At 40.7% G+C, this 7372-nt stretch overlaps 1 protein-coding gene across 1 annotated transcript in view; it reads left to right on the forward strand.

Annotated features, from left to right (window-relative positions):
• The window catches only part of DDX39B (DExD-box helicase 39B), a 58894-nt gene that overhangs the window by 13339 nt on the left and 38183 nt on the right, over positions 1–7372 (forward strand). The window lies entirely within an intron of this gene.

Consider the following 7372-nt stretch of genomic DNA (forward strand, 5'->3'; position numbering starts at 1 on the left):
GTGCCATCCATACCAGTCCGGCTGCACCTTATCCATCATGACTGCCTGAACTGAAGCTTTATCCCCAAGCAGGAGCGCCCATCAAATCTTTTTCTTTCTCCAGCATATTCGCATATAGTTGATAAAATTGGTTAAATTATAATAGTTAACTTTTGCGCTATCAGTTACGTGACGCTCTCTGCGTGGGGTAACCTTTTTTACAGTCTATGGGGGTAACGCAGTTTCAGCTAATGTTAGTGTGTAGTAATGCCAGGGAAATGGGTGTAACATGGATTTTCTTCTTAACATGTATACTGTACATAGACATTTCATGAAACATTAGGTCATGAATATTAACTTGAAGTCATGGAATTTTATTGGTAAAAATGTGTATGAAGCCAGGACTGTATATAGCTTCAGCAGCTCTCCCATATGGGGGAAAAACATAAATTCATGGTGCAAATAACGTATGGTAAAATCAGCTTTATTATAAAGACATAAGTGTCACTCACATGTAATTGGCGCTAGAGCGCACCAATCTATCCAAGCATGGAATACACAAGTTGTAAAATGACGGGAAATGGGAGTTTGTAGGGGAATCTTGGGCTGGAAAACCAGAACCCAAATTGGTTCCTCACAAAAACGAAAGACTGGACTTTCTAAGGCACATCATGAAATGAATCATAGCGACTCACAGATTCTTTTAAAACATAATTTTATTACAAAATAGGGTTACAATAAAATTAATTGAAAGGACAAGGTGTCCTAACAAAACATATAAGACATATGTGAAGACAATGAGTTTGTTTAAAAACGAATAACCCAAAACTATTTTTACCCATATAGTCTACCATTGACGAATGGGAAAATAGTGTGGGTTATTATAAGTTCACAGTTATTTTGAAATAACATCATAAGATACATATTCACATCTGATATTTGGGTCTACGCGTTTCGCAGCGTGCTTCTTCAGGACTGTATTTATACATCAGAAGTTTCTGTAGTAGGGTATAGCCAACGTCTCCCAGGCGAGCATAGAGGACGCCAGAAGAGAAGGGGTCTTGACTTGTGCCTACATGATATAGACCTTTTTAGAATGAACCCTTAACCATGTAGAAATGTACAGGTAAGGTAGACTCCGAATTGGTAAATCCTGGGGTCAAAGCAAGCCCTCAAGATATCTGAGATTTTGATATAGTGGCGGACAGAACAGCCTGTGTATTGTATATCATCCAGAAATGGGGAGGAGCGGAATAATATATCTTTCCAAAATAGTTGATGGCCAAATAAGAGGTATAATTAGGTCGTTTAACACTCAAGGGAAGCCGAGCAGCAGCATCTTAGTAGATCGCCCAATGTATGGACTGCCAATGTTTATTTGAGTCGTATTTATAGATGCTGATAGGTTCCACTCAAAGAGCAATAATCCCCCAAAGAGTTGGAAATCAAAGCTGGAGGTTTCAGGCTGATATGTTTGGTATCTGCTGCATGTCCCGCCGCAAACTTCTGATGTATAAATACGGTCCTGAAGAAGCACGCTGCGAAACGCGTAGACCCAAATATCAGATGTGAATATGTATCTGATGTTATTTCAAAATAACTTTGTGAACTTATAATAAACCACACTATTTTCCCATTCGTCAATGGTAGACTATATGGGTAAAAATAGTTTTGGGTTATTCGTTTTTAAACAAACTCACTGTCTTCACATATGTCTTATATGTTTTGTTAGGACACCTTGTCCTTTCAATTCATTTTATTGTAACCCTATTTTGTGAAAAAAATTATGTTTTAAAAGAATCTGTGAGTCGCTATGATTCATTTCATGATGTGCCTTAGAAAGTCCAGTCTTTCGTTTTTGTGTGGAACCAATTTGGGTTCTGGTTTTCCAGCCCAAGATACCCCTACAAACTCCCATTTCCTATATTATTTTGGATGATGGCACAAGTTGGGTAGTTCACTCTCTTTAATATATTGTAAAATGACGGATGGCCGAGCGCAGACCCGTTACAGTGGGATTCGATTCAGCGCGTCCGCCACTGTGGAGTATTCTGATCACCGACACTCGCCTGGCCCCTCCCCTACGACTGAATTCGTTTTATTACTTTCTGCGCAGCACATTTATTGATCATTTTTAGCTTTTCACACCAACTGATTGGGGAGTGATTAGTGCAAGCTGCAGTTTTAAAGACCTCGCTCACAGGATCACTCTTATATACAGGAATCGTGATTCTGTCTGCGGTTCTGGAACACAAAGCGTTTGTTACCCCAACATTTTAAATGCCTTGCTGTACCTTGTATGAGAAAGTTCTTTGTTTCTCTTTGTATTCTTTCCTGTGTGTGAAATACCTGGTGTTCCTGCCAGTCCCTCTGCTTCCCTATGAAAAACTGACCACACTAAGCATGAGAGCACACAGTGTTCACTTCTCTAGCTATGCTGGGAACTCAGTGTACTCTCCTCCAATGATCAGACGTGTCCTGACACGCCCCCCTCTGCACAGCCATTCACTGGCAAGCTCTGTGTGCTGCTGCTTTTCCTCCCCCAGCTCTTATGCAGCTGAGAACAGAGGGAATGTGATCTATTTATTTATATATATATATACCGGTGTATATATATTTTAAAGTATTTTTTTTTTATATCTATACAAAAATGTTTTGCCTTTCATTTATATTTTAAACTGAATGGGTTGTTCTACAAGGTGATCGTTTACAGTCTCTTTAAACCGTGCAACACATGTTTGGGTGCCATTCATTGTTAGTGATATTAACCACTTTAGGACCGGAGGATTTTGCTGTCTTACGTCATTGCCACTTTTTGCGATTCGGCACTGTGCGAATTTAACTGACAATTGCGCGGTCGTGCAACGCCGTACCCAAACAAAATTTACGTCCTTTTTTTCCCACAAACAGAGCTTTCTTTTGGTGGTATTTGATCACCTCTGCGCTTTTCATTTTTTTGCGATATTTATAAAAAAAAAAGCGACAATTTTGAAAAAAAATAACTTTTTCTACTTTGACAGTTAAAAAATATCCAATATATTCAATTTTTGTCATATATTTAGGCCAAAATGTATTTAGCTACATGTCTTTGACAAAAAAATTCTCAATGAGCGTATTTTTAACCGCTTTAAGACCGGAAGATTTTACCCCCTTTCTGACCAGGCCATACACCACGGTAAAATCGCGGGCATTATCGGCATATTTTTTTGCTTTCAGCACAAACCCTATTTTTGACCGCCAACATTTCGGTGCATCACTACTTTTGTTCTCTTTGATAATGCTTTTACACCTGAATGGTGCATTGATGCCAGCTCCAACCGGTGGAGAGACTTTTCTCAGCTTAGAGCGGCACTTCAAGTTTCAGTGGGACCACTATGAATAGGAAGAAAAAAAGCACACTGCACACATGGAAAAAGGAAAAATAACACATTATGAGAAAATAAGAAAAAAAAATAATTAAACATATAAAGCATAAAAAAAAAAAAAGAATAAAACGGGAAATGGAAAAAAAAAACTAAGCAAAAAAGAAAATTAGCACTAAAGTAAAGAAAAAAATATAATGAAAAGGAGAAGGAAAAAAATAAAAATAAATATATATATATAATCTCTATTGATCTCAAAAAAATTAAAGGAACACTTTAAAAACACATCAGATCTCAATGTGGAAAAATATCATGCTAGATATCTATACTGGTATGGACTGGGTAATGTGTTAGGAAGGAAAGGTGTCCACATCGTTTGATGAAAATGATCAACCTACAGAGGGCTGAATTCAAAGACACCCCGAAAATCAAAGTGAAAAAATGATCCAGCAGGCTACTAGATCTTGCTGAAATTTCATTGCAGCAACTCAGAATGGTACTCAGTAGTTTGTATGGCCCCCACGTGCTTCTATGCATGCCTGACAACGTCGGGGCATGCTGCTAATGAGACAATGGATGGTGTCCTGGGGTATTTCCTCCCAGATCAGGACCAGGTCATCACTGAGCTCCTAAATAGATTGAGGTGCAACCTGGCGGCAATGGATGGACCAAAACATAATGTCCCAGAGGTGTTCTATCTGATTTAGGTCAGGCGAGCGTGGGGGCCATTCAATGGTATCAATTCCATCATCCTCCAGGAACTGACTGCATACTCTCGCCATATGATGCCGGGCATTGTCGTGCACCAGGAGAAACCACTGCACCAGGGTAGGGTCTGACAATAGGTTCAAGGACTTCATCTTGACTCCTAATGGCAGTCAGGGGGCCATTGTCTAGCCTGTAGAGGTCTGTGCATCCCTCCATGGATATGCCTCTCCAGACCATCACTGACCCACCACCAAACCAGTCATGCTGAACGATGTCACAGGCAGCATAACATTCTCCATGGCTTCTCCAGACCCTTTCATGTCTGTCACATGTGCTCAGGGTGAACCTCTTATCTATGAAAAGCACAGGGTGCCAGTGGCAGAGCTGCCAATTCTGGTGTTCAATGGCAAATGCCAATCGAGCTCCACATAGAGCTGCACGATTAATCGTATGAAAATCGCGATCTCGATTCACCCCCCCTGACGATCTAAACCTGACATATTCTCGATTCTTTGCATAGCTAAGGGAGCAGAGAAAACAGCTGTGGAAAACTCCCAGTAACTATAAACAACATTATTACATTGTATCTTTCCTCCTGCAAACGCCTATCAGCATTAAGTCTCCCAGTAAATATAAACAAAATGATTACATTTGTATCTTTTCCTTCCCTCTGCCAGGGAGAAAGGAAGTTTAACCTCTTAAAGACTAGACCTTTCTCTGACACTTGTTGCTTGCAAGTTAAAATCATTTTTTTTTGCTAGAAAAGTACTTAGAACCCCCAAACATTTTATATATTTTTTTAGCAGAGACCCTACAGAATAAAATGGCGATTGTAATATTTTATGTCACACTATATTTGCGCAGCAGTCTTTCAAACGCAATTAATAAACTTTAATGAATAAAAAAAAAAAACGTAACAGTAAAGTTATCCCAATTTTTTTTTGTTACACAGAGAATCGTGAGAGAATCGTGATCTTTATTCCAAGCTAAAAAATCGTGATTCTCATTTTGGCCAGAATCGTGCAGCTCTAGCTCCACAGTGCCGGACAGTGAGCACAGGGCCCACTAGAGGACGCCGGGGCCCTCAGGCCACCCTCATGAAGTCTGTTTCTGATTGTTTGGTCAGACATTCACACCAGTAGCCTGCTGGAGGTCATTTTGTAGGGCTCTGGCAGTGCTCATCCTGTCCCTCCTTGCACCGGTCCTGCTGATGGGTTAAGGACCTTCTACGGCCCTGTCCAGCTCTCCTAGAATAACTGCCTGTTTCTATGTTCTTGAGACTGCTGGGAGACACAGCAAATCTTCTGGCAGTGGCACGTATTAATGTGCCATCCTGGAGGAGTTGGACTGCCTGTGTAACCTCTATAGGGTCCAGGTATCGCCTCATGCTACCAGCAGTGACACTGACCCATGCAAAATTAATAAAAAACAGTCAGAAAAGATGAGTGGGAAAAGAAATGTCAGTGGCCTCCACCTGTAAAACCATTCCTGTTTTGGGGGTTGTCTCATTGTTGCCCATCTAGTGCACCTGTTGTTAATTTCACCATTAACACCAAAGCAGCTGAAACCAATTCACAACCCCCTCTGCTACTTAACTGACCAGATCAATGTACCAGGAGTTTAATTGACTTGATGCTATACTCTGATTAAAAAGTGTTCCTTTTAATTTTTTTTGAGCAGTGTATATATAATGAAAATGAATAAACTGATAAAGGTAAAAAAATGTAAAAGTGAAAACATAGAAAATGTAAATGGCATGCATGTGACGAAAAATTGTGAAATGATTAATGTGAAAACATTTTTTAATTTATTTACGAGATGCACTATATTACCAAAAGTATTGGGACACCTGCCTTTACACACACTCGTTGCTGATCCTGGCCCCTCCCTGCTTGCTATGGGGGCAGCCGAACCGTGGTCAGGACTCTGTGCAGGCCAGTCAGGTTCCTCCACCACAAACTCACTCATCCATGTCTTTATGGACCTTGCTTTGTGCACTGGTGTGCAGTCATGTTGGAACAGAAAGGGGCCATCCCCAAACTGTTCCCACAAAATGGGGAGCATGAAATTGTCCAAAATGTCTTGTTATGCTGACACCTTAAGAGTTCCCTTCACTGAAAATAAGAATCCAAGGCCAACCCTTAAAAAGAACAACCCCACACCATAATTCCACCCCCCCTACCAAAAGATTTACTCCCCCTCCCCTTCATGACCAGGCCATTTTTTGTGAAAAGTCACTGCTTTATTTAACTGACATTTGCATGGTCATGTGACACTATACCCAAATAAATGGATGTCCTTGTTTTCCCCACAAATAGAGCTTTCTTTTGGTGGTATTTCTTCACCTGTATGGTTCTTATTTTTTGTGCTGTAAACAAAAAAGTCTGTCAATTTTGATAAAAAAAAAAAAAACATTTTTTACTTTCTGCTATAAAATATATTCAATAAAAAAAAAATAAGAAATCAAATTTCTTCATCAATTTAGGACAATATGTATTGTGCTACATGTTTTTGATAAAAAAAATAAAAAATCCCAATAAGCATATATTGGTTTGCGCAAAAGTTATAGCGTCTACAAACTATGAGTTATTTTTATGGAATTTTTATTTATTTTTTTTTAATAGTAATGGCGGCGATCAGTGACTTATATTGGGACTGTGACATTGCGGCGGACAAATCAGACATTAAGTGACACTTTTTTGGGGACCAGTGACACCAATCCAGTGATCAGTTGTAAAAAAAATATGCACTGTCAATGTACTGAGACTGGCAGGGAAGGGGTTAACAGGGGCGATCAAAGAGGGGCGATCAAAGAGGTTAAATGTGTTTGTAGGGAGTGCTAACTGTGTGGGGAATGCTTTAACTGTGGAAAGACATAGATCTGTGTTTCTGCTTAGCACAAACACAGGATCTCTAGTTCCCTTGTCCCAGAACGGCAGTCTGCCTTGTTTACAACTCTGTGTGTGTGTGGGGGGGTGGAGGGGTGCTTCAACTGTGGGAAGATCAAGATCCGTGTTTCTGCTTAGCAAAACACAAGATCTCTATCTTCCCTGGTCACAGATGCAGACTTCTGTTCTGCGCCTCTCGGGAACGATCGGCGGGTCCCGGTGGACATCGAATCTGCTGGACCCGCTGATTGGCTCCCGCTGTGTCCAATTACAGTGAAAGCTGGTCTCTGGTGGCGCATGTGTGCGCTCCAGACCCAGAAGTGTAGAATCGCGTGCCTGTACAGGATTCTGCGCACAGAAGCCGCCGCCCCGCAGTAAATGTACGTGGGGCGGTCGGCAAGGGGTTGTCGTCGCTCCAGAAGAAGAAGAATCCCT

This window comes from Pelophylax lessonae, assembly GCF_965119305.1.
Source record: "Pelophylax lessonae genome assembly, chromosome: 7".
Lineage (NCBI taxonomy): Eukaryota > Metazoa > Chordata > Amphibia > Anura > Ranidae > Pelophylax > Pelophylax lessonae.